The sequence below is a fragment of the Aptenodytes patagonicus genome, chromosome 4 (assembly GCF_965638725.1).
Source record: "Aptenodytes patagonicus chromosome 4, bAptPat1.pri.cur, whole genome shotgun sequence".
Lineage (NCBI taxonomy): Eukaryota > Metazoa > Chordata > Aves > Sphenisciformes > Spheniscidae > Aptenodytes > Aptenodytes patagonicus.
In genome coordinates, this window is record NC_134952.1 from 36833646 (window position 1) to 36854801 (window position 21156).

General features: G+C 38.2%; 1 protein-coding gene and 1 pseudogene across 25 annotated transcripts in view; one reads left to right on the plus strand and one right to left on the minus strand.

Moving 5' to 3' along the window:
* SORBS2 (sorbin and SH3 domain containing 2) overlaps positions 1-21156 on the plus strand; it is a 263818-nt gene that overhangs the window by 98859 nt on the left and 143803 nt on the right. For 20 of the 25 annotated variants that reach the window (XM_076336373.1, XM_076336377.1, XM_076336384.1 and 17 more), the window contains exon 1: positions 17084-17098. The gene's annotated coding sequence lies outside the window, so the exon portion shown is untranslated. Of the gene's footprint in view, positions 1-16970; positions 17099-21156 lie in introns of those variants that run through there. The other 5 variants (XM_076336382.1, XM_076336381.1, XM_076336380.1 and 2 more) reach the window with 1 other exon arrangement.
* On the minus strand, positions 6988-7371 carry LOC143159969 (histone H2B 5-like; annotated as a pseudogene).

Consider the following 21156-nt stretch of genomic DNA (forward strand, 5'->3'; position numbering starts at 1 on the left):
TCAGCTGCTGTTTTTAAATATCATGAGACATCTATGGAAGTTTTGAATTTCAAAAAGACTGTAGCTTTTGAGGCAGTCCTAAACTGTAGTGAGTGGCCTAGATGAAGTATCTAATAAATAATTCCCTTTTGAACATAGAGGTCACACTACTGACTTCTATGTGTTTTGTGCTTTACACTTCTTAAAATCTTAAGCAGCTATTGTCTGATTCAGGCATCAACCCTGTATTTTTTTTCCTACTAATAGTAAGGATTTTAGAGACAAGCAAGCAGTAGCAACCCAAAGGGATGGCAGTGGAAAACAGTGCATCATTTAATTAATATATTGATCATGTACATCACGCCGCTCCTTCTAGCCAGTTATGCATTTTACACATTTTAATAAGCAAATTCTGACAGAAGCCAGAAGTTGCTAGCACAATTTTTATTTAATTTAATTTCTAGTGAATTTCTAATGAACAGGGAACTCTAAGCAGTGACATTCTCCCAGATAATCAAATTCATGGTAATTGCACTGTTTTTCTTTTGGAGAAATCTCTGTTTGTTAGGAATCTCGAGGAAATAATAATTTCAGCGTGACTGATGCAATCAGATGGTTTACTCTGAATAAGTAAAATATAAAAGAGGCTAATCAAAGGAAGTGCTACTGTATGAGAGCTAAGTGAGACGCTGACAGGTTTGACAGTAGAATAAAGACCAAACCAAAGACTTTGTTTTGACATTCGTGCAGATAATCAGGCAAATTCAAGTCTTTTAACAGACCTCTTCTATAAGGGTCACTTTACAGATACGGATCATGTAATCTGAGCCTTGCAGATTATCATTCTACTTTTAAACAAGTACAAGAGAGAGGTTTTTAATTCCTTATTTGCATAGCTGTAGATTTACACTTTCACATGCTTTTGCCAGTGGCATTTGATTCACAGATGACTGATTTATGGTCTTGAGCAAAGGCCAGATTCAGGACACACTTTATTGTCTCAGGACCGCAAACTACACAAATTGTTTGGAAGTCTGCACCTGTTCTAGTTAACACATACTATAGTGAAGCATGAGGAGGATGCCTTACAGCTTGAGGCAATAGTTTTCTTATGAGCAAGGCAAAAGTAATTGCAGAGATGTTATGCTAAATTAATCCAGGTGTGAATTTGTTTACTTTTTGTAATATTTAGTGGTGTAATTATCTTAAACATAATTCTCTAAAATCAGTCACTGCTTAGCTAAAAGCCTTAGCTAAAAAATCAACATGTCAGTATGACTAAGAAAGAACTACAAAAAGTACAACAGCAAATAGGTGTGTTACACTATTTCTACGTAGATGCATTGCACTTTCAGTTCTTGCATTCACTCTCTATATCATTAGCCATCAGAAGAGAAAGGGCAGATGAATTATTTCCTAATGAACGGATAAAAAGACTGTCATCTGTGTTGCTATTTGAAAGGAAACTCTTGTGTTTAAGTAATTGTTTCTATCAATATTAGATCATCATGCAAAGAAAGGATTGGGGTCAAGTTCTCTTTGCAATAGGTGCTGAACATAAAAGATGGAACACACTTGATTGCAAAGGTAAACTGAAGAGCAGGTTTATTACCAGGTGGCTTTGACCACTACTTGACCGTGATACCAGTGGTTTCCTGATTTCCTATAGCAGAAATAAAAATTTAAAAGGAGTTTCAGGAACAAGCAAACAGCAGCTTTGCAGATAAACTTGGGAAGTGTTCTTATGATAAAAGGCTACTGCTTTTTATGAATAGATGAAACGTATGTGGGAAAATCTGAGCAGATTTTGTCCAAAGTTGTGATGAGAGTTTTGGGAGTTGCAAGAGGAGACAGGAAGAGAATTATGAAGGTGCTTGAAAGTGAAGAGGAGAAAGATATAATTGCTGCAGTGAGAAGACAAGGAGCCAGCTGTATGTGCCTGCTGTTCTGGGGCAGGGACAGGTACGATGGCTTCAAAGCAAAAAATTAGACTGGTCTCATGGGGTGCATTTTGCACAGATCAGAAAGCATTAACTAAAACTGTGGGCCTAGATACTGTAGTTAAATTGTGTGATGACAGAGGCCTAAACAATAGCATTTCTGATGGGGGACCAAAATTTAAAAAAAAAAATTAAATTTCAAAAATGCTGTGGAGAAAACAGTCCTCTCAGGAAAAGCTACAACACACTGCTTAGGAGAGCGACGAGGAAGCAGGTGTGAGGAAAAATGAGCCAGGTCCTTGAGGAATTCACATGCTTGAGTACCCAAGGTCTTTTGTATTTTAAAAAAAAAAAAAAAAGTCATTATATTGTTTGCATTCTAGTCAAATTTCTAACCTATACACAGTGTTTGCATTCTAGTCAAATTTCTAACCTATACACAGTGTTTCAGGGCATCCCACAGATATTTTTTTTAATTGTTTTTTAGTCTTCATATGTACACTTAAGAATTCCAATCCCAATTTTCACATTTAAAAACAAATTGATCCCCTTCTGTGGTTGTATTCTTTATGTTGCATTTTATTCTTGGGAGACCCAAATGGTCAAGTCTTGGCTGTTCATAAGCACTTTAGATGAAGCATTAGAAGTTTGGCCCATGTTTTCGAATAGATAGTTATGTGAATATGCGTTATGGAAATGGGATTCTCTCTAGCTGTCCTCTACCAGCAATGGAATAATGCAATTCTGAGGATAGGGGTCCGGCAGTAGGTAGTTTGGAGGCAAGTGTAACACTTCATAAAAGAAGTTGCTGTGGTGCTCAGTTTAGCTGGCCACTGTTAAAGAGGGAACTTGATTCTCTGATTCTGAAGTCAGTATCCCAAACCATCTATGAAACAGCTATTTACACTCTGAGCTACCTGCTCCTTCTGCTGTGTCTGTATATTTGCTGACAATTCTCCATTCCAATTCCTGTCCATTGGTCTTGTACCGAATTATTTTAACTGGGGCAAATTGTGTTAGAATGTTAGTGGCATATCTTGTGTGTTTTGCGTTATATACACCTGTGTATATAACACAGGGCTGCACATTTTTTATGGAAAGTGTCCGTTTCTCAGTGCCTGTGCTTGGTTTTCAACTTATCAGCTGAGCTGGAAGTTTGAAGGTGGCTTGAGTTCAAACATGGCTTAAAAGAATAATTATATTGCAAGCTTTCTTGTGTGTAGTCCTCTCAGAAATCTATGTAACTCTACTGTCATCTTCGGTATTGTACAAATTTTAGCTAGACTTCTATGGACTTTATCTTCCAGTATGTTTAAGAACAGCTTCTCTTTATGTTCATTAAAAATGTGTTTTTCTGAACTAATTGCAGATAATGCTGTGAAAGTTTCACGTTCAATACCTAAAACTGTAAAAACATTCTAATCATATATGTAAATTAAATCTTCTTAAAAGAAGCCACTCCTTTTGTTATTGGACTTTTTTTCTCTAGTGTTGACATGTGAATAGTTTTTACTGAGGACCTTTTTAAAGAGCTAAAAGGATTTTTAGCTCTTCAGTGCCCAAAAGCAAATCGTTTTGCTAATGAACTTTTTTAGGGATAAGTTTGGAACTGTACTCTGAGGCCCCTACCCCTTTTTGGTGGGTACAGTATACAATTGTAAAATTTGTACCCTTAGATTTGCAAAACTGTGAAATCTAATTTCCTGTTTCTCATAACCCTAAATTAGTATCTCCTGCTGCAAGTGCTGAAATTAAGATTCAAGTTTAGACTTGTAAGAATCTAGTCTGAATAAGACTCTTAAAAGCAAGGTCATGACTTCAAGGTAGCTGTTCTTCCGTGACTTACCTGAAACCTGGGTGTATATAGTATTGTTTCGAAAGACACGTTCTAAACAAGGAACTTAGAATTTGTTTAAATCTTTGTTTGAAGAGGGCAGAGATAAGTTTAGCAAAATGAAGCTTACAAATGAAATTATTATAGACTATGGTATTTTCAGAAGCTGTCGTTGGTCTGTATTCTCCCTTTGAAGGCAATGATAGAAGTCCTCCCTGAATTCATTAAAATAGCTACAGGAAATTTGTGTGCTTTTAAAATGGCACTGAAAAGGCCTTACTATCCAGCTTTTTACTATTCTAGTTTTAGGTTCAGCCCAAAATGCCTAGTAAATGCCTTTTAGAGAATACTGGAAAGATTTAAATAAAAGATTAAAAAAGTGTTGCACTTGTGTCTATTTCTGTCACTTGAAATAATAATTTTTTTTTTTTAATTCACGTAGGCATTTAAGTCTTGTTATTGTTAGTAAGATCTGTGCTGAAAAGGTTGGCACCATCTGAATGAATCTGCTAGCCTTATTTACAGTATATTTATTACTGGAAATGGCTTTACATATGTATATACACACATTTGATCATATTTTTTGGATGTCCTGGTAGATACATAATTAGTTCTGCCTCCTAAAACTTGATGAACATCAGAAGTTACTTTCAAATTATGCTGTGCATTTCAAGCTGGGATCCCACAAATGCTAACCAGACTTGAAAGTTGAGATCAGTGTGGTTTTGGTGTTTTATCATGCTTAACTTTGTGCTGTCTGTACCAGACACTCCTGAAAGTTTGAAATCTAGATCAAGGTAAGGGGTCACCTTAGTTTCATGAAGAGGATGAATCAGAAAATAGAGGTATCGTGTGTCATTACAAAGGCAGCAATGTTTCAATATTGTATCATGAGAAGTTTTTGTGTGTTGACTTCTTTAGGTATGGATCACATAACGGTTAGCATAGAGTTTTTTTTTGTTTATATTTCAATTCTATTTCTATTTTTAAAAGTACTATAAAAATGGTTTGAAATACTCAACTTGGGGCAGTTCAGAGTTGGATCTCGACTCACATGTTTCCAGTTCATGGCACCAGTCTATCATAAGCTGATTTTGTTATAAATAACCAAAAGCTGTACAGATACTATGTAAAACTATTAGTGATTTCCCCACTCTGTTGTACTCTGGTTTCAAACTCTAGTCTTCAGATAACTGTTGATCATATGTCATTTTGTTTCACCCTGCTGATCAGAATGCAAAGGCTAAAAAATTAACAATAAATGCTTTTCTAATGCTTTCCTTATGAGCAATTAGTTTAATTGCTGTAGGAATCAAATGTGTGCAAGCTTACATTGCAAGTCAGTGGGTTCATAGCAGAAGGCAAGGCAATGCAAGAAGCTTACTGTGTTTTGGACGCTAAATTTGTACTAATTAAACTTCTGCTAAGATATGTCTAATATGTCTACTTCTGCTGGTTTTATGTACAACACTAATTTGACAACTTTTTTGTCTCTGTTCTCTTTCAGAAGGTAAGATAGAAAACTGGGATGATTAACTATCCTGTATAAATTTAGTAGAGAAAATTTACCTTTCAACTTCTCAATTTTGTTTTTCAATATTTGTAAAGCTTTCAAGCCATTTTAGAAGCAGAGGATACCAGAAGTCACTGACTTCATCCTTTAGTTTTCTTAAGTGCAAACGTTCATTAGTCCATTGTTGCTTGTAGTGATCTTTGTCTAAGGGTTAGAATTGAGAATTTCTGTTTTGAACAGGACCAAGCTGATGGAAAAATTTAAAAGCCTTGAGGCAAAAAAGGGTCTTTTGAGCTTTTATTATTAATAGGTGAATTACTTTGAAAAACAGAGGATGTTAAAGTTCTGAGGAAGTAAACAATTTCTAGGAAGGGAAATCCGCCTTTCCATATGTTTATTTTTCAAAGAGAGGAAATTACCTAATAAGTGTAAAACTTAAGGGGTACAAAATAGAATACCTACTTCAAATTATATTACCTTTGACTTCCAGTTCTCACGTATCTTAAGATCTACTTGAATGTGATTGTGATGTTTTCATTTCTGCTCTTCAAGCCTTCTTCTCTGTGACTGCTATGGATTTAGGTTTATGGTATGGACACAGTTGCTGCTTCCTTTACCCAACGTGCAAAATACATACAGTTGTATTGTTCCAACTGTCAGTTTGTTGCTGTTTGACAATATTTTCGAGGACTTTTCTCCCCACCTTCCTAGTTGGCACTGGCCTTTGTTATATGAATTGGGATCTCTTAAAAGGCCTCATTTTCATAAGAATTATACACTGCATCTCTTGAAAAGTGTGTGTAGCCCTTTGTCATGTGTCATACTGGCTACCAAAAATGGAGATAGCAAGGAGGTGTTATTTTAGAATTGTGCCTCTATCACATCCCTTCAGAATCAGTCTATAGAAACAACTTGTGCAAAGGCATAAGAACATGTGGTTTGGGGTAGAAGCATGTGGTCATAAGGAGAACTCAAGTTGACTTCAAGTTCTGCCAGAATGTGGTGCAGATAGAATCATAGAATAATAGAATGGGTTGGGTTGGAAGGGACCTCTAAAGGTCATCTAGTCCAACCCCCCTGCAATGAGCAGGGACACCTTCCACTAGATCAGGTTGCTTAAAGCCCCGTCCAACCTGACCTTGAATGTTTCCAGGGATGGGGCATCCACCACCTCTCTGAGCAGCCTGTGCCAGTGTTTCACCACCCTCAGCGTAAAAAAATTTCTTCCTTATATCTAGTGTGAATCTGCCCTGTTTTAGTTTAAAACCATTACCCCTTGTCTTATCGCAACAGGCCCTGCTAAAAAGTTTGTCCCCTTCTTTCATATAAGCACCCTTTATGTATCCAAAGGCTGCAATAAGGTCTCCTCAGAGTCTTCTCTTCTCCAGGCTAAACAACCCCAACTCTCTCAGCCTTTCTTCAGAGGAGAGGTGTTCCATCCCCCTGATCATTTTTGTGGCCCTCCTCTGGGTACCCACTCCAACAGGTCCATATTTTTCCTGTACTGAGGACTCCAGAGCTGGACGCAGTACTCCAGCTGGGGTCTCCCCAGGGCAGAGTAGAGGGGCAGAATCACCTCCCTCGACCTGCTGGCCCCACTTCTTTTGATGCAGCCCAGGATACGGTTGGCCTTCTGGGCTGCGAGCACACATTGCCAGCTCACGTCCAGTTTTTTATCCACCAATACCCCCAAGTGCTTGGGCAAAAGCACACTTTAAGTCTTAGAGCTGCTGAATTTGCCTGATAGCTTTGGTGTCCTCGGGCATGGCATGCTTGGCCAGCTCTCTGGGCAGCTCCTAGTGCGTGGCACACTCCACCCTCTCAAGAACTGGTGGTCAAGCATTCTTTGTGATGTGCCAGACAACATGCTTGTCCAGTGATACATTCAGTAATGTCATTGACAAAGGCGTTCATGATGCCCATGGCCTTGGTTAGGATACCGGTCTCATGATGGATCTCTTTCAGCACCTTGTACTGATGGATGCAGTAACTCTCCTTTCTGCTATTCTTGCTATATGTTGCTTGTAGCCCTTCTCTCAGGTTTTGGTGACAGCATTCTTGGAGTTCTTGTTGCGAGCAGGAGCTGGCTTGGTAGGCTCAGGCATTTTGGTAGCACCTTTTCTCACAGATAAGCAACATGAAGGTGGGCAAAGGTGGAGGCAGCGTAGCTGCAAATGGCTTGAGTCCACTGGTGGCATGTACCTGAGCTCTTGAAATAACTACCTTCTTTGCAGCCTGAAGGACTAATAACTGTCATGATTGTGTGAAACTGTGAGCAGCAAACTGAGAGTTTGCTGAAGCAATTGTATCCCAATAACCTTTGGCTGACTTTAGCTGTTTTTATGATGTTAATATCCTATGTTGCAATTAGAGGTAGGAAACCCAAATGCAAATGTTGGGTCTTGCTGAAAACCAGATACTGCCTTTGAGATCAGTCTCTTGGGGGGGGGGGGGGGGGGGAGATATCAGAAAAATATCAGACTCTGCCAGTATTATCTTGTATTCTAAAATGCTGAAGTGTTATCTACCCATAGCTGGAAGCCTTCAAAGCTTTACGCAGTTGCTTATGTCTTTAGGTTGTGTTTTCAGTTAAGAGGATTATAGTAGCAAAATGGATAAACTGACTAAAGGAACATTTAAGGAAAGATGGTTCTCTACACTGCTTTTACCTGTTGTTCTAGTGAGGGGTTTGTACTCAGTTGAGGTGACAAGTATCATTCCCTTCACCCTGGGGTTCAGTGCCTGAAAGCTTCAGTTGCGGTAGGTCTGCTGTTCCCTACCCTCTATGCTAAGAGTAGCAGAAAATGGTAAAATTACTTGATTGGTAAAGCTAAGGACTGTTTTTCATATAGGTCCCTTATTTTTTTCTTTACTAAATTGGCAGCTTGGCAAATTGGCTGAACACCATTGTGTTAATTATTGAGAAGCCTAAATTCCTTTGTGGATTTAGTCATGGTAATTGGAATAGAAACTCAATGCAGAGTGCGGAGGTGTAAAGCTGGCCTGGCCATAATCTAGTGGTTTAAGAAAGAGCAGAATGGCATTAGGCCTTGTGTGCTCTGTAACGTAAATCTTTGTGAAGTGAAGGGAGGGAACTGGGACTTGTGTTTCTTCTGTGAATTTCTTTTGCTTTGCGTGGACCGGCTAGCTTGAGACTGAGAGGGGCAGCTGTGCACAGGAGCATGCATGGCCTCAGAGCCTAGTGATGGCAATTCTTCCTTGAGAAGCGGGCACAGTCTTATCCATGGACAACTGTCAGAAGGTGTTAATATTTCAGAGTATATTGTTCAGGTGTTAATATTTCAGAGTAACTAGAGGAGAGGCAGTCACTCAAATTTTCCTTTCTCCTAGGTATATTCTCTTTATTAAGCTAAAGAGAGACCATCAGGCTCTTGCTCTGTGAGCCACATGAAGTCCGTAATTACTCTATGAAAGATGGGCCAATGTCCTCAAAAGCACAGACAGTAGCTTGATGCTTAGTATTCTGTGTCAGCGAAGTGGGAGATATGACTGTAAATCCTTCTGGAAATTTAATCCAGCTTTTCAGTATCTGTGGCAGATGTTTTAATGACCATCAGTACAGTGTTTTTTAAAAAAATAAAATGTGGTGGGGTAACACCATCTTCCACAGTTTTTATGAAGAGTGAAAATAACCTGAGAATGTCTTATAGATGTTTGTGCCTCAGACGCAAGGTTGATAAAAGACAAGTTTGTACATGACAGCTGTCACCAAAGTGGTTTCATCAAGGTGAGACACAGCTCGCTTGGTCCAGCAGGAGAATTTGAGGTAACTGGGAGCTTTACTGTTAAAAGATATATAGATGCTTAGGAATTTGAGTATATGTAAACTGGGTATTTTAAAGATTGTCATTTTGGATTTGGGCTCAAAAATCCTTTTGAGCAGCTAGTTCAACAAACCCAGTCATTTGAGTTGGTAAGTCACAATGAGCATTGCAGGTTTAGAGTCCTAGCTTGTTTACCTGTCAGAGGTTTAGGGCTTTAAGGAAACCCTGCTCCCTAACACCCCCAGCACCCTCCCAAAAAAAAACCCCACAATCTTACACAGTAGTTGAACACATTCTAGCAGAAAATGAGTCTGAAAGACAAATAGCCTTGTACAAAGTTCTTGAAACAATGGACTAGCAGTGTGTATCAAGAGCAAGATAAACAATAAGCTTCTGTTCTCCATTTCCTGAAAAAGCCTTTTCATATTTGTTTCCCCGTATGTTTTTAACTGTTTACTCTTGGAACAGAGAAAGTTAGTTTTACTAGCAAAATAGTGCTCTTAGCAGGCATATCATTCTCTTGGACCAGTTTCATAGTGATAGCTGCGGTGACTGTAGTCGCTTTTCACATCATTAGGAGAGCAGCTGTATGGTTTGCTGCCAGTTATATGAAATTAGCGTTAAGTATTGGAATTGGTTACAATAGATGACCAAGAGGCTTTAAATATTTAGATAATGCGCTTTTAATAGTTGGCGGTTTTTTAAATGCATGTGATTTCACTTCAGGCTTGAGAGTCTCCTTATGTTTTAATGTATTTATTTGGTGCTCAGTTAAAAGTATTGTAATTTTTAAAGGATTCTATATTATATAATGCTCTTATTAAACATATTAAAAAGTATAACCATTTCAATGACTGACAAAACATTGGTTTTGAGTCCTTAGATGTCAAACTAAATCTACAGCAATAAAATTCAATCCAGTTTTGCCCAAGGTGACTGGCAGAAAATCTGGTACTAGCCATCTTTCCAGCTTCTATTTAGAAAACAGATTAATCCTCCAGAGGTAGTATTGTCTTGATAAGCATCTTATGTTGTTTTGATTTTAGTATATTAGATCTCAAAAAAGCATAAAGAAGATCACAAATTCGTAGATGCTGAGTCTATATCAAAGCCTTTTACATCTTCAGAAACATCTAACCATAAAGACAGTCAGTGACACTTTGTAGCTTTTGTAAAAGTTCTCAGATATATAAAGATTCCTGAAAAGCAAATTTTAAGTTGTGTAGTAAACTCAACTTACTGTGATGGCAGAGTTGCTTATTTACAAAACATCTTTCACAAAAATCTGGCTAGGGCTTTCAGTTTTACATAATTTTTTTTCTATCACCAGACAAAATTTTATTGTAATCGGGGTGGGGGGAGCACACTTAACAAATTCCAAAGTCAAAAATGAGAACTGAATATAGCTAAAGACAGATGGTGTCTTTTAAAGAGAACGCAGATCTGCTGTTCTAGAGAACAATAGCAGAGGCAACTCTTCATCAAACATCTGCTATTTTGCACAAAAGTCAGTTGGTGTTAATGAAGTTGAGAGCATGATTCTTCATATTTGATGTCTTGATCCATGTCTTTCAAATGTGTGAGTTATCAGTAAAACACTTCTGTAACAATTTCAGAAGGCTTCTTGGATGCTCTGCTGGATCAGAGATTGCCTGATATCTCTCGGCTGGCTCTTAAGTGCTTTCTGAGGAACAGAAGCCAAAAAACCCCACAATTCCAAGTTTCCTCTTTTTTGGTCTTCCGTCCCAGTTTCCAGGTTTTTCTAGAGTTATATAGGATGAAACACTCTTAGACCAAACCTGGAGAGAAAAGTTTAATAACTTTATTATTACCTAATTATATTAGTGAGGTGGGCCATCATTTGGCCACCATTAATTGTTTGAAGGAAATGATGGAAAAAAAAACTCTTTAGGCAGCGTGGAGCACTCTGCTTTTTTAATGTGGAGAGCTATTTTGGGATATATTAAGATACTGGAGAACAGAATTGCTTATGCGGGAAACCGATGTGCTAACAGACCAATAAAAAAAAAATAAGAATTCCATTGTATGGACTTCAGCAAACATCACTCTCAAAAGTTTTGTTAAAGATGAGAGTTCTCTAACTAGAGCTTCAGTATGCGAATTATGAAGCCACAAAGCAGTGATAAATGCTGTGTGTGTCACTTCTGTACTGTTCACGCAGGTTGCAATTCATTGTCCCTGAGGGACGTAGATAGAATCATAGAATCATTAAGGTTGGAAAAGACCTCTAAGATCATCGAGTCCAACCATCAACCCAACACCACCATGTCCACTAAACCATGTCCCTAAGTGCCGCATCTACACGTCTTTTAAATACTTCCAGGGATGGTGACTCCACCACTTCCCTGGGCAGCCCGTTCCAATGTTTAACCACTCTTTCAGTAAAGACATTTTTCCTAATATCCAATCTAAACCTCCCCTGGCACAACTTGAAGCCATTTCCTCTCATCCTATCGCTAGTTACTGGGGAGAGGAGACCGACACCCACCTGGCTACAACCTCCTTTCAGGTAGTTGTAGAGAGCGATGAGGTCTCCCCTCAGCCTCCCTTTCTCCAGGCTAAACAACCCCAGTTCCCTCGGCCGCTCCTCATAAGACTTGTTCTCCAGACCCCTCACCAGCCTCGTTGCCCTTCTCTGGACACGCTCCAGCACCTCGACGTCCTTCTTGTAGTGAGGGGCCCAAAACTGAACACAGTATTCGAGGTGCGGCCTCACCAGTGCCGAGTACAGGGGCACGATCACTTCCCTGCTCCTGCTGGCCACACTATTTCTGATACAGGCCAGGATGCCATTGGCCTTCCTGGCCGCCTGGGCACACTGCCGGCTCATGTTCAGCCGGCTGTCAACCAGCACCCCCAGGTCCTTTTCCGCCAGGCAGCTTTCCAGCCACTCTTCCCCAAGCCTGTAGCGCTGCATGGGGTTGTTGTGGCCAAAGTGCAGGACCCGGCACTTGTCCTTGTTGAACCTCATACAATTGGCCTGGGCCCATCGATCCAGCCTGTCCAGGTCCCTCTGCAGAGCCTTCCTACCCTCGAGCAGATCAACACTCCCGCTCAACTTGGTGTCGTCTACAAACTTACTGAGGGTGCACTCGATCCCCTCATCGAGATCATTTCCCACTTCTTGAAATGTCTTGACCAAAGATTCTATTGCCATGTGTGCTGGGACAGATATGTACATAAGAGCAAGACTGCATTGTAGCCACTCTGGGTGAGTTTTTGAATTATTTTAACATAATCACCATGGGTAGTTCACTGGGGTAACTTATTTTCTTTAGGGTTAGGAAAAAGTGTCCGATGTAACTATCACAGTAACTTGGCTGCCTACATGGTGTTTCTTGCAATATTGAATCCTATGTTCTGAAAGCTTGAGTCAATTTATTTTTCAATAGATGATCCATCTTTTTCAATGTGTAGCTCTAATGAAACTGTAAAAGAGACTGAAATTCAGGGTTTGTTGTTTATGTGGGTTTTTTAACGTTGAAGGCTTTTCAGTTCTTCTTTTTCATATGATGGTCTAGGAAATTTCTGAAGTACCTTTTCATACATATCCAACTAAAGAAAACTGCATGTGTATTGGTAGTCATTGTTATATGTGCTGTCATTCTAATATGACAATTCTTAAGCTATCGCCACTACATGGGGCTGAGGCATGCATGATGACATAGGGCATCAAGATGTATTTAGAAGTAAGCTGGCTAGAATGTCAAGTGCATTTAATGATAGGGAGGAAGGGCAAGAACTGTTAATATAGAAGAAAGCTGTCTGCAGTGCTTTCCTACCTAAAAATTTCCTACCTGTTAATCCTCAGTCAAGTCTTGATTATTGTATTTTAATGGAAGTTTACTGTGGCTTTTGATCAGTGCATAGATTTGCCCTAGTGAGAATTTAAGAAGCTTTTATGGTTAACGAGGCCCTAGAAATTTTGGAGTAGGAGAAAAATTACCTCAGCTCCTTTTTTATTCTTCTTGAAAGAAGTTTATATATAAAAATGAAGCTCTCACTGGTGGAAAATTTATACCAGATTTCCTATGCTAACACATAATGATTGATCCTAATATATTAAGTAGGAGAAAAAGTATAAACTGGCCATCAATAAATAACTTTTTAGTAGTTTTGTGGTAATTGTAAATATCTTGTGAGCGAAATAGAGCAGAAATGTTCTAAGTGAGGTGTTGACTATTTCTGTCAAAGAAATGAACCTCAAAGCAATTCTCAAGAAACAGACTGTTCAGGTACGTGTTCTGATCAACTTGTGACCATTGTCACCCTTTCATTCCTGAGCATGTTCATACTGAGCATAGGTGAAGGCCGGTTACAACTCATCTGATGATGCCAAGCCTAAAATACTAACATCTGGCTGAACTTTAGAAATTAAACTGATGTCACTGGAGGTTAATCTTTTCCCATCTATTTACATCCTTTGGCTTTATAGGCATACGATGCATTTGTCTGAAGACAGGCATCCCTGGCAGTAGGTTCAGTTAACGCATGAGTCCATGCGGTTTTTGTTTATTTTACATTATGTAGGAACAACCACAAGTAGTGGTTTATATGATCCATGTGTAACTAGGTATTCCATCCTGTCCAGGAGAATGGCCGCAATTCTTCATAGCTCCATTGTTTTCCAGCAGTGGAAGGTACTGAAAGCACACCTGAGACATTGAAAAAAGGTTCATTCTTATTTGTAAGATCCTTCAGAACATATGTGTCTAAGACATTTCTTCAGCAAGACTAGCTGAAGTCCAGGACAAAGTATGTGGTTGATAGCTTCCCTCCTGTCCTTCTGTAGATTTTTTTCTGTAATCTGGGAAATACTCATTTCAGAGACTGAAATGGTCAGTTTTGTGAATGAACTCTCTTAAGAGACTTCTGCAAATGCACAGGACATGCATTGTGCTTGCGTTTTCTAATGTTAAATGCATTTAATGTTATCTGGCATAGTTCAGTTCAAATTTAAGAAACATGGTTACTTGGAAAAAATAAAAAATGAAAAAATTCTTATCCATACTCCTTGTTTCTTCCTGGGGCAGGTAACGTGTGATTCATTTAGACACATTATCATGTTACCAGAAGGTATTCCACTACTATTAAAAGATACGAATAGAAACACGTATAGAATAATACAAAGAAAAATGTCATTACACCTGGTTGTACAGTGTTCATCTACATATCTTGAAATGTACACAGGGAGACTTCTCAAAAGGAGGATTCTTCTTCAGCCATTCCATGTGAAGCTTCAGTGACTCAACTGTGTTTGAAAGGTTAGGTCTAGAAAAGTCGAGATTTCCTTTATATGAATCTGTGCAGTGGAGCAGGTGTGCAGCTCTTTCGTCTATCAGCACGTTGAACAATTTTCTGTGTCATCTATCAAGATTCTTTCTTCTGGTTTATCAGAACTCTGTCCTGTAGCATCTGGTCATGGAGCTCTTGGAGACTTGCACCAAGTACCTACATTAGCAGCGTGAACTGTACACTTCTTGGTCATGTTTGAATTGCTTAATACTAACCATTGATTAAATTGCACTGCAGTGTGCCACTAAAGAAATTATATGCTTGATTTTAGTGTTGCTGATAGCCACAAAATGGGAGATATGATTATCATCAGTCTCTGAAAAGCATGAGGTGATAATCTTGGTAGTAGTGACATATTTGTCTGTTTTACTAATAAACATACAGATATATTTCTCTTTGAGACCTAGATGGTATGTATGATATTTATGGCATCTAATGTTTCCTGTAGATAAAGGTCATCCAACTTATATCCAGTAGTTAAAGCACATCTCAGTATATGCCGAAACAGTGCTTTGGTCACATTTAGTAAATGCTAGAAATACTAATAGGTAAATTGTTATTTACAAAAAACAGTTGCAGAAAGTGTACGAAGAAACAAGGTGCCAAAATGGTTTAAGCGCTGATGGTAAATCAGCTACTGGTAAATCTGCCTTCTGAGAAAGTGCTTCAGAAAAGAAATGCTGCGCTGCAAAGCATTGTGTGTTGTATTACTTCAGCAGTAAATTGGTACTGCTAATAATGATTTTAACACATTCTGCTATTTTCATATTTGCGTAGTATTAGTATTTGGCCTACAGATATTTGTTGATTTAGCTTGTAACCACCAGATGAAAGCATTATGGATAGTAAGGTAACGTAGCATCTGACACTAGTTGTCTGATACATACAGGTCTTGTATTTATTTACGAACTATACTGCATGTTCCACCTGACCATTACAGCTCTCAAGCTGGCTATAATTCACACATTCATACATTGTCTGAAATTTAAGCTATTGGAGTCCTTAAATCTCTTTGTGCATGGATCTCAAGTTAAATATAGACTGAGCTTTTTAACTTCTGTGAACTAGTTTTGTGGTAATAATAGTCCTAAACTAGCCATTGGGAATGAAGCAGCAATAATGATTAATTTAAGTGGTTGGTATTTAGAGTTTGTGGGGTTGTGTTTGTTGTTGTAGCTGCTTTTAACTGCAGTAACACTAAAAATAGTTGGGATCAAATGGAAGGGATGCTTTTGAGCTAATCCAGAAAGAATTTGTGGTATATTTTCACACTCGGCAGCTTTTTCATTATTGTTATAAGGGTATTATAGCTAGTGATTTTTATATGAGTCTTCAGGAACAAACAGGCTTTTTGTGTTTGTTTTTAACAATTTTACTATTTTAATGGTTTACTAAATAGCCTGTGTGTCTGGCATCTTGTTTCATGTGTCAGTATAACTTTCAAATAGTTACTGTTCACAAATAAATCAGAAATTTAGGTGACCCATGGCATTCAAAAACGTTTTCAAGTGAGTGTGCTTAAGCAGACTTGATTGGAAATTTAATGGATATTGAAACATTTTGTAATTTTACCACACCAGCCTGTTTTAGGTTTTGAGTAGAGAGTAACTTCATATCTCATAACTTTTCCTTGAACAAAAGTAACAAGCTTTTCAGTGGCGGTGCCTAGCAGTGTGGACATGTATGAAAGGTTGTTCTGGTGAAGCAAAGTAAGTTGTGTCTGTCAGAATTGCTGCGATATATAGAGGGACATCTTGGAAGCGTCTCCTCTACCAGAAGAAGCTGCAAAAAGTTAAATAACAGTGGTGGTTTTCCACTGACTTAGTTTACCTTCAAAGTAATTAGCTTCTATGTACCCATTAAGATGGTTTTGGGTCTTTTCCTATGGTCATTAGTTTGTATTGATACTTTACGTTTGCCAATATTTTTACATTATGGAAGGGTAAGCTGGCTGGTTGGGGATGTGGCAGAAGAGGGCAGGGAGATCTTTTTCATGTCACTGAATGGCCCTGGTAGAAAAAATGGAGTGCCAGCAGCTTCAGGGCACTAAGCTTCCAAAATAACACTGGTGCTGAAACTGGAAGCTTAAGATACAAACTAGACTGGCTTCAATGTTGGTAAACTGATTTGTCCTGTCCTCAGATGTGTATAGCAGCCAGATATGATGCACTTAAATGCAAATAGAAGTGCTTCCATCTCAGATGAGCCCTTGTGTAAAGAAAGGCAAAGCATCTTCAGAGATGACCAAACTGAAAGCGTGTTTTTCACATAAAAAAATATCCATGGTGGTTCATTTCCTGAGCTACAGGTAATAGTCTTCAAGGTCCCAGATTTCCTTTAAACAGTATTTTCATTCATCATCCACAGTGGTTGTTCCCTGCTCTCTGTTTCTTTAAATAAAAATTGGGACAATGAACAAAGTTTTTTGCTATGGATTTTCTGATTTTTTTATCTTTTTTTAGCTTGGGTTGGGAGGCTGGTTATTCTGTACTGCATTTTCATTTTGATTGTAGGCAAGCCCATTGCTGCTGAAAATAGCTCAAATGTTCTTAGAATAAAAACATCAGCCAGCAGCTCAGATTCTTTCTCGTTTTCTTTTGCAGACTCTCACATGTGAGTTAAATTAATTTCTTGAGAGAAACCTTCATAAAGGGCTAAATAAACAAGATCTACATATACAGAAATTTCTTACTTCCTCTGCATTTGAGACACAGCTAAACTCATCTGTCTGGTAAGTCATATTTTTCTTAAGGATTTGTCTTTCTTCCTGCCCTCATGACTTGCATTCTTGAGTTTCTAATTAGTGTTCAGAGAAAACCAGCTTCTGTTTGCTAGTAGTTCTGCTGCATGCTCTGTATGAAGTATGAAGACTGATCTGCAAAGGCATTACTGTGCTGCTTCTACAAACTTCAAAATAGTACCTATGATTCTGATGGTACTTTGGTATAAGTGGGGTTTTAATTGTTTATCTAATAGTTTGTTCTCAGTTTGCTGTAATGAAATCATTAAATATTTTAAAGCAAAACTGGTGATTGTTCTGTTTTGAAATTATTTACCTGTTTGAATGTTCTGAATTTAATGAATTAACTTCAGAATTTGTATTGCAAAGTATATTCTGTGTCATGTCAGAGTATATTTTTTCTTGGTGATGTGCCTATTTCATATGACAGTAAGCATGCTTGTTAGTTGTCTTTAATTTGATAATATAATTCTGTAACAGTTCTATTAAAGATATTTGTGGCTTACAGAGATTCTTTGGGTTTTGATTGTACTGCTTGAAACAAATTTTTTTTCTTTGATTACAAAGTGTTAACTGTATACAACCCAAACAAAAGAAAGTTTTGTCCTCTACCTTCTATTTTTATTCTTTATTGCGATTAAAGTGAAGAAAATCTTGGAAGAGCAGATCTTTTGCTCAGTGCTGTGGCTTTTCTAAGCAATTGGCTAGCATTAAATGGCAGCCTATATATACCTAGTCCATCTGATCACATATGCAGTGGTGCTTCGGCTTACCACAATTGCTGTGTACTTACATAGCGCATGCCCTGGTTCCGCATAGTTCATTTTGCAGGCTTTGCTATAGCACTAACGTTAGTTTATTTCAAAAATATATTGAAAACCCAGGTCATATTTAAAAGTAGTTGTACATTTAATGTAAAGCAGTAGTTATGAATTATATTTTCATAGGAAAAAAAATAGATCAGTGCTTTTACATAAAAGCTGTTTGGGGGCTTTCCAATTCATTTAAGTTTTAGTAAGAGGCTTTCCAGCTTATTTTTGGATAAAAAGAGAAAATCTGAAGTCTGTGGATACATTTCATATAGCATATATTTTTGTTAAAAATACAGAATTTTGTCTAAAAAACCCAGGAATTTTCTTTAACAGTTTTTCAGAAAAAGTAATCCAAGTTGTAATGGTTCAGTTGTAATGTTTGCAGTAATGTTTTATTCTGATATTTGAGAATCATGGATCTAAGTCTGCTTGTTCTTCCTTACAGTAGCAGATACTGATAGTGTAATGTAGGCATCCACTTGAAACCATGGGAATTTCGGTACCAGGCATACTTTGTTTCAAATGAGACAGTTTCTATTCTTTTTCCCCTCTCATTTATAATTAAATTATATTCCTCTTGGTTTAAGATCTTCCCTGTTCCTGTCTTGCTGTCACATATAAAGCTGCTTCCCTGGTCCTGCAGATCAGTCACCCTGTCTGTACTTCCTAAGTTCTTTTGACCACACTCTAGTGAACACTTGTCTTACATTGATGGTTTTCATATAAAAAGAATTTGTCACCTGAGACTTCAGAAGAAGCTGAAGCTTTTGAAGGAACTTAAGACACTTCAGAGGCCATACTGTAGTTACTGTTTGAGCAACGTAGAAATTTGTGATCCCTTAACCTGTCCAAAAGACATAGCTGGAGGAGAAATCACACAAAATTAGGCTGTGTAATAGACAAAATATTTACCAAGTATTTTCAATTAAAAGCAGCGCTTGAATTGTGTAAAGTACGGGCCAAGGATGGTCTGTTAATGGTCATTTTTTAATTCATGTAACTTTGAAGTTACTATATAAGACCAAGTTTTTGCTTGGCACTTAATTTTTGACTGAGTAACAGACCTGACTTACAGGAACTTGTATCTGGCATGCTAATACAACCCAAATTTTAGCCGAGTGAACTTGGCACTAAATTCAACTAAGGGGAGGAAATCTCAGGAGAGCAGTGGAATTTCTTTCGTTGAGTAAGTATACCTCTGCATTCATGGGGAACACACAGTAACATTTTGTGCAGGTTTCTGCTTTTGACAGTGTGTCTTTGTTCACTTCCCAAAGGTGGTGTCAAATACATTGAAAAAAATAAACTTTCGTATTTGGATTTTTCATTTTACTTAATGATGTCGTCCCAGGGAACCCATTAAGTCTGGAATGGCCTAACACCATTGTTTGTAATTCTTAGCGTGTGAAGAATAAAGGCTCGCTCAGAACAATTTAAGTTACATAAACGTGCTCCCTCCTTATTGTCTTTGTGAGCTCAAATAGAGGGGTGGGAGGCAAGTGTATCTATAAGCATTTCATGATGGAATTATTTGATCAGACTGACTCAGAAAATGTTTCCTTCTTGCCAGTGTATGTATGTATGATATTACTTGAACTGTTACTTTGAGAAACAATAGATCGTGATAGATTGGATTTCTTGTCAAAAGCTTCATGCTGATAACGATCTTCAATTAATATACTGTTTAGTCACAATGTGTCAATGTTGCTTCCACTGAGTGGTCTAAGTTCAATTCACTTATTGGTGGCAACAGAGTTTTATAGTATCTGTTCTGTATGGGATTCTGTACGGGATTCTGATCCACGAGCAGAATCCCAAAGTGACAGGATTATATCAGCAGATCATAGTAATATGTTGAAACTGCATGGGTTTAATATGTGACAATGCTGGAGAAGAAAAAGGTGTTTTGAAAACTGGAGAGCAAGACCTGGTGATAGAAGACATTAATCGGAGTGAAAGGCCACCGTGCAGGTGCCTCTTCCTTGCATTAGCCTCAGATTGGGGATATACCAAACTGGAGGTGCTGAGAGCATGTGTATTCTTATGTGAGACCTATGAGTTGTGTCTGCACTGGACTTACCTGGCCATGTGCTATTCTCAGATGGCAATAGCTCTGGAAAAAGTTTGTGATGTGATTCTGTATGTAACTAGCTGCTTTAGAGGGGTGCAATTTTTATGGCATCTGCTTAGCTCCTGTGCAGTAACAAAAGACGGCAATGCCTCTTTTTTGGCTCTGGGGCTTAGGCTGTGCTTGACCTTTTGATAGATCTAAATGAACTAGGAACCGGCATTCATTATTCAGTATTCAGTATTCATTTTCCACCTTTAAAAAAAAAGTAACAGTTGACAGTCAAAAGCGGGTATTTTTTGCATATGAAACGTACAGGAGTAGTTTAATTTTCACTTCTGCCTCGAGCTTTGAGTTTCATTTGACTCTAACTTGTGTTTGAGTTTGAAAAATACGGATTTGGTAATAAAGTTGCAAGATATGCAGTAGAGAATTTTCCTGTTTAGCCACCTGTGCGCTTGTACTTTAAAGAAAAAAGCATGCTTATGCACTGTCTCTTCCTAAGTAAGCACTTTACCATACATCTAATAAGTATGCTTTAATCTGTTTTGAAGGTGGCTCGCATAAGGCATTACCAGCTTACGTTTGTATGTAAGACCGCATTTGTCTCCGTATATTAGTGGCTTAAGAATTAGTATGTTTCATTAGTGGCTTATGTCCCTAAATGTTTAATGCTGTTTAGAAGGCTGTGTCGTCTTTACTGCTGGAGGCAACTTGAGCACTTAGGCTGCTTCCACACTTGAGACTGCTAATGACTTCTTCCACAGAAAGGTTTTTTTGTTCCCTATAAAAAAATCATTTAGTATAAATGCATTTAAAAAGGATCTAACCTGTGCAAAGGAGACTCTTGACATGCATATCTTCCCTCGTCTGTGCAAAAATGACAGGTGACAAATGTAGTAGCGGCTCCATCCTTTTGAAGCTAAAAGCGTGAGTGACTAATTCCTGTGTGCAAGAAGCCTCTCAACTTTGGAAGTACTCCATGAGGCACCTGTGTAGGATTCACTCACTTGTGTGATTCATCTCAATAGATCTAAGTAAGTGAACTAAGAGGTGAAGTGCAACTGGATGCAGCAGAACTGTATGTGTGACCCTGAATCTCTCTCAGGTCTCTGGATCTTCTGGAAAGCAGCGGATTTCTTTTCCAAAGTCAAAGGAAGTAGAAGTGA